Consider the following 10,850-nt stretch of genomic DNA (forward strand, 5'->3'; position numbering starts at 1 on the left):
GGTCTAATCAGCTATCAACAACCAGTATAATACACTGGTCTAGTCAGCTATAAACAACCAGTATAATACACTGGTCTAATCAGCTATCAACAACCAGTATAATACACTGGTCTAATCAGCTATAAACAACCAGTATAATACACTGGTCTAATCAGCTATCAACAACCAGTATAATACACTGGTCTAGTCAGCTATAAACAACCAGTATAATACACTGGTCTAGTCAGCTATAAACAACCAGTATAATACACTGGTCTAATCAGCATTAAACAACCAGTATAATACACTGGTCTAATCAGCTATCAACAACCAGTATAATACACTGGTCTAATCAGCTATCAACAACCAGTATAATACACTGGTCTAGTCAGCTATAAACAACCAGTATAATACACTGGTCTAGTCAGCTATAAACAACCAGTATAATACACTGGTCTAATCAGCTATAAACAACCAGTATAATACACTGGTCTAATCAGCTATCAACAACCATAAATGAGTGTCATTGCTCATCTGACCTCCGTTAAATCCACTGAGTTACTGTCTAGAGTTCACCTCTGTGTGAGAATACACTACAGCAACGGCCCATAGAGTTCAGCTCTGTGTGAGAATACACTACAGCAACGGCCCATAGAGTTCAGCTCTGTGTGAGAATACACTACAGCAACGGCCCATAGAGTTCAGCTCTGTGTGAGAATACACTACAGCAACGGCCCATAGAGTTCAGCTCTGTGTGAGAATACACTACAGCAACGGCCCATAGAGTTCATCTCTGTGTGAGAATACACTACAGCACTCTACAGTACATGTTTATGTATAGATGTTTGAGAAAGGGGGGAGTTGTGGCAGAAGGAAAGGCTGCAAGGTTAACAATGAGTTCAAAGTAATGCAGGATGAAAAGGACGTCAGGGGGAAAGTTTGAAGGATATTGGTTATGTTTCCCCAGTAACCAACAGTGAGACAGACCAGATCGAGCTGAAGTCTCTTCGCTAACCTATTCCTCCCTGGGACTCTCACTGCCTTTCACACTTTTAGATCTAGCCCCCCCCCCCCAAAAAAAAAAACCACAGGCTTTTGTAGTGAGACTGTGATAAAACAACAAAGGAGAAGTATTTGCAGTGGAGAGCAGAGTAAGAGCTGTTAGGAAGGACACACAGAGGTCAATGTTGTAGGAGAACAATGACAGATGCAATACAATCAAATTCATCATGGCATCCAGCTCAGCTCATCTGTCAACAGCATCTCAGAGTCCCGCGAATATCCAGAAGAATGAGGGGGGGGGGGAAACGGAGCGAAGGAGGTAGAGAAGGAGGTAGAGCTGGTAACAGTTTCAGAGCAGAGGTATTTGCCTGGGAGCTGAGGGCTTGACAGATTAGTCCTCTACCCAGACGGAGTGTTGCATGGCTGAAACAAGAGCTAGCTTTAGGAGCAGCGTAACACAAACCCTGGGTAGTCAGCAGCATTAGGGCTGGGAAGAGATCCCTTGATGAAAGTGAGGGAGGCGGGGGGGGGGCCCCTGTGCTCCACCTTTCATGTTTCCAATGGTTTTATATGGAGCGGCCACAGACGGCGCTGCGGACAGAAATGACAGACAATTAAAGATTGCACAAAAGGAGAGGGGGGAAATTCAGTATCGGGCTACATGACCCCCTTGCTTGCCGACAGTATTTCAATGCATTTTATAATGAAGTTCTTCAGAACGTGTGCGGAAAATAAGGTCTATAAGCTGCAGCATGGGTTAAACTAAGCACAGCGCTCTCTCTATACCTGGTGGACTCCTGCTTTATAACCTGCATGAATCAAAGAGGCAATAGAAGAGGGGTTTTAATGTGGAAATACACCTCTGGCTTTCTACATATCAAAGACCAGATAAGCTTATGAGGTTTAATTCATATGTTTTTATTCCTCCAAAAACCTGGCCGTTTGTCCTGGCTGGCTGGGTCCCTGCTGAATGATAGCAGGCAGATAACGATCAGGCTTCAACACCTCCACGGAATAGGAATCCATTTTTAAAAAGAGAGAGAGAGAGAGAGAGACAGAGAGAGAGAGAGAGAGAGAGAGAGAGAGAGAGAGAGAGAGAGAGAGAGCTAGAGAGAGAGAGCGAGAGACAGAGAGAGAGAGAGAGAGAGACAGAGAGAGAGAGAGAGAGAGACAGAGAGAGAGAGATAGACAGAGAGAGAGAGAGAGAGAGAGACAGAGAGAGGGAGAGAGAGAGAGAGAGAGAGAGAGAGAGAGAGAGAGAAGAGAGAGAGAAGAGAGAGAGAAGAGAGAGAGAAGAGAGAGAGAGACAGAGAGAGAGAGAGAGAGAGAGAGACAGAGAGAGAGAGAGAGAGAGAGAGAGAGAGAGAGAGAGAGAGAGAGACAGAGAGAGGGAGAGAGAGAGAGAGAGAGAGAGAGAGAGAGAGAGAGAGAGAGAGAGAGAGAGAGAGAGAGAGAGAAGAGAGAGAGAGAGAACTGGCTTGGAAATATAAATGAACCTCGTCTCCAGTCGCCGGGGAGACGGATTCTCTCTGAATGTCCGTCTCAGGGATTTCCGTCTCCGTGACCACGACGTCATGGAAAGGCCACGGCACACTGACTCCAGACAGAATAATGACATCTGCGAGGGAAATGTCTGAGTTTTGGAACGAGATGTAATATTCTGACTAAAATCACGGTGAGCAGGTGAGCTCAGTTGGGTTTTCATTCCACCTGTAGTTAGTTTGTTATTAACCTTGATCTCTCCGTCACCTCTAAGGGTTGGTGGAGAAAGAAGCAGCAGATAGTACCCGTCATAAAGGCCACGAGGAGAACAAACATCGTCCTGATCGAACGTGTAAATGATCCCAGAATGTTTCTACCCTCTTTTCAGCAGCACACAGAGCCTGGGGATGTTTTAATACATAGAGAAGCCTCTTCATACTGATGCCACCCGGGAGACAGAGAGGGGCTGGATTCTCTCTCTAATGACGAGCTGGAAGAGATTATTCTCCCATCTGTGGTTCCCTCATCCCCGTTGCCTTAATCAAATTAAACAGCATCTTTAACCTCTCTGAAGAGGCAGTTTATTAAGTCGGATTCTTCAGATTTACAGCGAACAACGAGCGGGAGAGCTTCAAAGTGCTCTACGTCGAACAACGGAAAGGTCCTGTTTGGCTTTATCAAGTATGATGACAACTTGATATAACTTTTAACAAAAAACATTAACTGAACACAACTGAAAAGTGAACTGCTCAGATGTAGATACGTCCTGTTACGAGACGTTTAGCAGGAGCACTTTGACGATTCATTTAAACACAGAAGCCCTCAACCAATCATCCCTTCATCTTGACCACCTCAGTCCACATCATACTCTATATCACACAACACCATCCATCTACCCCAGGAGTCTACCCCAGCCCTCTACCCCACTACCCCTCTACCCCTCTACCCAGCCCTCTACCCCTCTACCCCTCTACCCCTCTACCCCAGCCCTCTACCCTAGCCCTCTACCCCTCTACCCCAGCCCTCTACCCCAGCCCTCTCTACCCCAGCCCTCTACCTCAGCCCTCTAACCAGCCCTCTACCCCAGCCCTCTACCCCTCTACCCCAGCCCTCTACCCCAGCCTCTCTCCCCAGCCCTCTACCCCTCTACCCCAGCCCTCTACCCCAGCCCTCTACCCCAGACTCTCTCCCCAGCCCTCTACCCCAGCTAACCAGCCTCTCTCCCCAGCCCTCTACCCCTCTACCCCAGCCCTCTACCCCAGCCCAGCCCTCTACCCCAGCCCTCTACCCCAGCCCTCTACCCCTCTACCATAGCCCTCTACCCAGCCCTCTACCCCAGCCCAGCCCTCTACCCCAGCCCTCTACCCTAGTCCTCTACCCCAGCTAACCAGCCTCTCTCCCCAGCCCAACTCCTCTCCAGTCCGAACCTGTTTAGTCGTGTCCCATGTCATCTACAGGCCATAAACACAACGTGGCGCTTAGCACCAGGTTGAGCGAGATTTATCCCCTGTGATCCCCTCAGTAATATAGTACTGTACGCCCTCCTCCACCTCGATCGTAATATACTGCACCCAACTCTCACCACACGTCGTTTTCCCCCAGCGCTCCGACGAGCTCCAGTGACAGTCAGACCCGTCATCAAGCCGTCCTCCTGCTTTTCTCTTACGGTGTAGTTTATAAATATCTCACAAGTAGTAAATCTGTTTTTGGGATTAATGATCAGCAGGTTGGTATTTTGAAGCCACTCATCACAGCCAAAGTAAATCTCCTCGTCTCTCTACTGTAGGTTATGGGTAATCTGTCCAGTTGAAATACATGATAATAAAGAGGGGTTCAGAGGGGGTTCAGTACAGCGTGGGACTATGATATTAAAGGGGGGTTCAGAGGGGGTTCAGTACAGCGTGGGACTATGATATTAAAGGGGGGTTCAGAGGGGGTTCAGTACAGCGTGGGACTATGATATTAAAGGGGGGTTCAGAGGGGGTTCAGTACAGCGTGGGACTATGATATTAAAGGGGGGTTCAGAGGGGGTTCAGTACAGCGTGGGACCATGATATTAAAGGGGGTTCAGTACAGCGTGGGACCATGATATTAAAGGGGGTTCAGTACAGTGTGGGACCATGATATTAAAGGGGGGTTCAGTACAGCGTGGGACCATGATATTAAAGGGGGTTCAGTACAGCGTGGGACCATGATATTAAAGGGGGTTCAGTACAGCGTGGGACCATGATATTAAAGGGGGTTCAGTACAGCGTGGGACCATGATATTAAAGGGGGTTCAGTACAGCGTGGGACCATGATATTAAAGGGGGTTCAGTACAGCGTGGGACTATGATATTAAAGGGGGTTCAGTACAGCGTGGGACCATGATATTAAAGGGGGTTCAGTACAGCGTGGGACCATGATATTAAAGGGGGTTCAGTACAGCGTGGGACTATGATATTAAAGGGGGTTCAGTACAGCGTGGGACCATGATATTAAAGGGGGTTCAGTACAGCGTGGGACCATGATATTAAAGGGGGTTCAGTACAGCGTGGGACTATGATATTAAAGGGGGGTTCAGTACAGCGTGGGACCATGATATTAAAGGGGGTCAGAGGGGGTTCAGTACAGCGTGGGACCATGATATTAAAGGGGGTTCAGTACAGCGTGGGACTATGATATTAAAGGGGGTTCAGTACAGCGTGGGACTATGATATTAAAGGGGGTTCAGTACAGCGTGGGACTATGATATTAAAGGGGGTTCAGTACAGTGTGGGACTATGATATTAAAGGGGGTTCAGTACAGCGTGGGACTATGATATTAAAGGGGGTTCAGTACAGCGTGGGACCATGATATTAAAGGGGGTTCAGTACAGCGTGGGACTATGATATTAAAGGGGGTTCAGTACAGCGTGGGACCATGATATTAAAGGGGGTTCAGTACAGCGTGGGACTATGATATTAAAGGGGGTTCAGAGGGGGTTCAGTACAGCGTGGGACCATGATATTAAAGGGGGTTCAGAGGGGTTCAGTACAGCGTGGGACTATGATATTAAAGGGGGTTCAGAGGGGTTCAGTACAGCGTGGGACTATGATATTAAAGGGGGGTTCAGTGGGACGGCTTGGAAACAGGACCAGATCCGGTTCCCCTGTTTGTTATGCAGCTACTGTGTATTTTTAGCCTCCGGTATTCAGATGTTTATGTCTTACAGAGACTCCCTAAGCCGTTGAAATGTTCAGTTCAGACATCAGTAACACATAGTGACGCATGGATACATCTATTATTACCACAGCCTTAACACCACGTTCACATCTATTATTACCACAGCCTTAACACCACATTCACCTGGATACATGGTGTAACATTATAACCACACCGCTGTGACGTTGTAACCTTATTAACCTGTTTGGGCTAGGGGGCAGTATTGAGAATTTAAAAAAAAATATGTGCCCATTTTTAACTGCCTCCTACACCAACTCAGAAGCTAGAATATGCATATTATTGTTCAGGTTTGGATAGAAAACACCCTGAAGTTTCTAAAACTGTTTGAATGGTGTCTGTGAGTATAACAGAACTCCTATGGCAGGCAAAAACCTGACAAGGTTTCATGCAGGAAGTGGCCTGTCTGACAAGGAGTCGTGCGTCTTGCATCTGTTTATTGAAAAGTAAGGATCTTAGCTGTAACGTGACAATTCCCAGGGCTCCAATAGGCTCTCAGGACGCGGAAAAATCATGAAGGTTGACGAGGCAGCCTCAGGCTGAAACAGATTATCATCTTATTCAAGTGTCCCATTAGGTGACAATGGAGTGAGGTGCGTGCGCGATTAGCCCCCGTGGAGTATTTTAATTCGGCTGTTTAGTTTATTGCAGATTCCCGGTCGGAATATTATCGCTTTTCTACGAGATAAATGGCATAAAAATTGGTTTTAAACAGCGGTTGACATGCTTCGAAGTACGGTAATGGAATATTTAGAATTTTATTGTAACGAATTGCGCCATGCGCGCGACACTTCTTTACTATTTCGGATAGTGTCTGGAACGCACGAACAAAACGCCGCTATTCGGATATAACGATGGATTATTTTGGACCAAACCAACATTTGTTATTGAAGTAGCAGTCCTGGGTGTGCATTCTGACGAAGACAACAAAAGGTAATGAAACTTTTATAATAGTAAATATGATTATGGTGAGTGCTAAACTTGCCGGGTGTCTAAATAGCGAGCCCGTGATGCCTGGGCTATGTGCTTAGAATATTGCAAAATGTGCTTTCACCAAAAAGCTATTTTAAAATCGGACATATCGAGTGCATAGAGGAGGTCTGTATCTATAATTCTTAAAATAATTGTTATGCTTTTTGTGAACGTTTATCGTGAGTAATTTAGTAAAATGTTAGCGAATTCCCGGAAGTTTGCGGGGGTATGCTAGTTCTGAACGTCACATGCTAATGTAAAAAGCTGGTTTTTGATATAAATATGAACTTGATTGAACAAAACATGCATGTATTTTATAACATAATGTCCTAGGGTTGTCATCTGATGAAGATCATCAAAGGTGAGTGCTGCATTTAGCTGTCTTCTGGGTTTTTGTGACATTATATGCTAGCTTGAAAAATGGGTGTCTGATTATTTCTGGCTTGGTACTCTGCTGACATAATCTAATGTTTTGCTTTCGTTGTAAAGCCTTTTTGAAATCGGACAGTGTGGTTAGATTAACGAGAGTCTTGTCTTTAAATAGCTGTAAAATAGTCATATGTTTGAGAAATTGAAGTAATAGGATTTTTAAGGTTTTGAAAATCGCGCCACAGGCTTCAAGTGGCTGTTACGTAGGTGGGACGAATTCGTCCCGCCTAGCCCAGAGAGGTCAATAGTATCCCATGGTGTAACATTATAACCACACCGCTGTGACGTAGTAACCTTATTAATAGTATCCCATGGTGTAACATTATAACCACACCGCTGTGACGTAGTAACCTTATTAATAGTATCCCATGGTTTAACATTATAACCACACCGCTGTGACGTAGTAACCTTATTAATAGTATCCCATGGTGTAACATTATAACCACACCGCTGTGACGTAGTAACCTTATTAATAGTATCCCATGGTGTAACATTATAACCACACCGCTGTGACGTAGTAACCTTATTAATAGTATCCCATGGTGTAACATTATAACCACACCGCTGTACCCCTGAAGCTCGCATCCGCTACAAGACCATGGTGCTTGCCTACGGAGCCGTGAGGGGAACGGCACCTCCGTACCTTCAGGCTCTGATCAGGCCCTACACCCAAACAAGGGCACAGCGTTCATCCACCTCTGGCCTGCTTGCCTCCCTACCTCTGAGGAAGCACAGTTCCCACTCAGCCCAGTCAAAACTGTTCGCTGCTCTGGCACCCCAATGGTGGAACAAACTCCCTCACGACGCCAGGACAGCGGAGTCAATCACCACCTTCCGGAGACACCTGAAACCCCACCTCTTTAAGGAATACCTGGGATAGGATAAAGCAATCCTTCTAACCCCCCCCTTAAAAGATATAGATGTACTATTGTAAAGTGGTTGTTCCACTGGATATCATAAGGTGAATCCACCAATTTGTAAGTCTCTCTGGATAAGAGCGTCTGCTAAATGACTTAAATGTAAAATGTAAATGTATTAACCTGACGTAGTAACCTTATTAATAGTATCCCATGGTGTAACATTATAACCACACCACTGTGACGTAGTATTGGATCTGATCAGCGACTGTTCCAGCCAGAGATCTGACATCACTGGGGTGAGGTGGGAGGACGGCTAGCCGAACTCAACAGCTCACAGCAGATCTCTGATGATAGGGCCCGTGAATACGCAGGATAGAGGTGCTGCCATATACGGGTCAGAAGCCTGGACACACTGTACACTGACACGCTTTTAGGACTCTAAAGTGAAGCTGAAAAAAAAGGTGTAGTGATGCCAATAAATAACTGGGATTTCATATATATATATATATATATAATATATATATATATATACTGTATTAAAGTGTACACCTATCTTGATTTATTTTTTATAGCTTACAGGATTCTAAAGAGCAAAATGAATAAAGTTTGACGATCGACCCATACTTGACTCTTTCCACATTGTTGCATTACAGAATGGAATCAAAAACAAAATCATTCTCATCAATGTAAAAACAATACCCGTAATGACAAAGTGAAAACACGTTTTTTTTAGAAATGTCTACAAATATATTCAAAATATAAACAGAAATACCTTATTTACGTAAGTATTCAGACACTTTTCTACGAGACTCGAAATTGAGTTCAGGTGCATCCTGTTTCCATTGATCATCCTTGAGATGTTTCTACAACTTGATTGGAGTCCACGCACAGAGTCAAAGCACAGATCTGGGGAAGGTCCCCAAGAACACAGCGGCCTCCATCATTCTTAAATGGAAGAAGTTTGGAAACACCAAGACTCTCCTTAGAGCTGGCCGCCCGGCCAAACTGAGCAATCGGGGGAGAAGGGCTTTGGTCAGGGAGGTGACCAAGAACCCGATGAGAGCTCTACAGTTCCTCTGTGGCGATGGGAGAACTTTCCAGAAGGACAACCATCTCTGCAGCACTCCACCAATCAGACCTTTATTGTAAAGTGGCCAGCCGGAAGCCTCTCCTCAGTAAAAGGCACATGACAGCCCACTTAGAGTTTGGGGTACCAGTACTGAGTCAATGTGCAGGGGTACAAGGTAATAACATGGCTATATACACAGGGTACCAGTACTGAGTCAATGTGCAGGGGTACAAGGTAATAACATGGCTATATACACAGGGTACCAGTACTGAGTCAATGTGCAGGGGTACCAGGTAATAACATGGCTATATACACAGGATACCAGTACTGAGTCAATGTGCAGGGGTACAAGGTAATTACATGGCTATATACACAGGGTACCAGTACTGAGTCAATGTGCAGGGGTACCAGGTAATAACATGGCTATATATACACAGGGTACCAGTACTGAGTCAATGTGCAGGGGTACCAGGTAATAACATGGCTATATACACAGGGTACCAGTACTGAGTCAATGTGCAGGGGTACCAGGTAATAACATGGCATATATACACAGGGTACCAGTACTGAGTCAATGTGCAGGGGTACGAGGTAATAACATGGCTATATACACAGGGTACCAGTACTGAGTCAATGTGCAGGGGTACCAGGTAATAACATGGCTATATACACAGGATACCAGTACTGAGTCAATGTGCAGGGGTACCAGGTAATAACATGGCTATATACACAGGATACCAGTACTGAGTCAATGTGCAGGGGTACCAGGTAATTGAGGTAAATGTGTACATATATGTAGGGATAAAGTGACTAGGCAACAGGATAGATAATAGACAGCAGCAGCAGGGTATGTGAGGAGTCTACAGAGTTGGTGCATAAAGGGTTAATGCAGATAGTTAAATAGTTAACCAATAACTACCCAGACTAACTATTCATCAGTCTACGGCTTGGGGGTAGAAGCTGTTCAGGGTCCTGTTGGTTTCAGACTTGGTGCTTTGGTACCTCTTGCCCTGTGGTAGCAGAAAGAACAGTCTACGGCTTGGGGGTAGAAGCTGTTCGAGGTCCTGTTGGTTTCAGACTTGGTGCTTCTGTACCACTTGCGGACACCAAGGAACTTGAAGCTCTCGACCCACTCCACTACAGCCCCGTTGATGTGGATGGGGGCGGGCTCGCATTGGTGGAAAAACTACTCAATTGTCATACTTGAGTAAAAGTGAAAAGTCGCGCAGTAAAATACTAGTATTTGGTTTTAAATATACTAAAGTATTAAAGTAAAAGTAATGCTATACATAATTTCTCATATTAAGCAAAACCCAACAGCACAATGTGTTATTTTTTTGTATTTACGGATAGCCAGGGGCCACTACTGTAGCTAGCTAGCTCACTAATGCTAACCCCACATAATACTTTTTGTATTTACGGATAGCCAGGGGCTACTACTGTAGCTAGCTAGCTCACTAATGCTAACCCCACATAATACTTTTTGTATTTACGGATAGCCAGGGGCTGCTACTGTAGCTAGCTAGCTCACTAATGCTAACCCCGCATAATACTTTTTGTATTTACGGATAGCCAGGGGCTGCTACTGTAGCTAGCTAGCTCACTAATGCTAACCCCACATAATACTTTTTGTATTTACGGATAGCCAGGGGTTTCTGTCATGATGGTGTTGATGTGAGCCATGACCAACCTTTCAAAGCACTTCATGGCTACAGACGTGAGTGCTACAGGTCGGTAGTCATTTAGGCAGGTTGCCTTTGTGTTCTTGGGCGGTCTGCTTGAAACACGTAGGTATTACAGACAGGGTTAGTAAGAGTTTGAAAACGCTAGCTGGTCAGCGCACGAGTATGCGACC

The sequence above is a fragment of the Salmo salar genome, unplaced genomic scaffold (genome assembly GCF_905237065.1).
Source record: "Salmo salar unplaced genomic scaffold, Ssal_v3.1, whole genome shotgun sequence".
NCBI classification, from domain to species: Eukaryota; Metazoa; Chordata; class Actinopteri; order Salmoniformes; family Salmonidae; genus Salmo; species Salmo salar.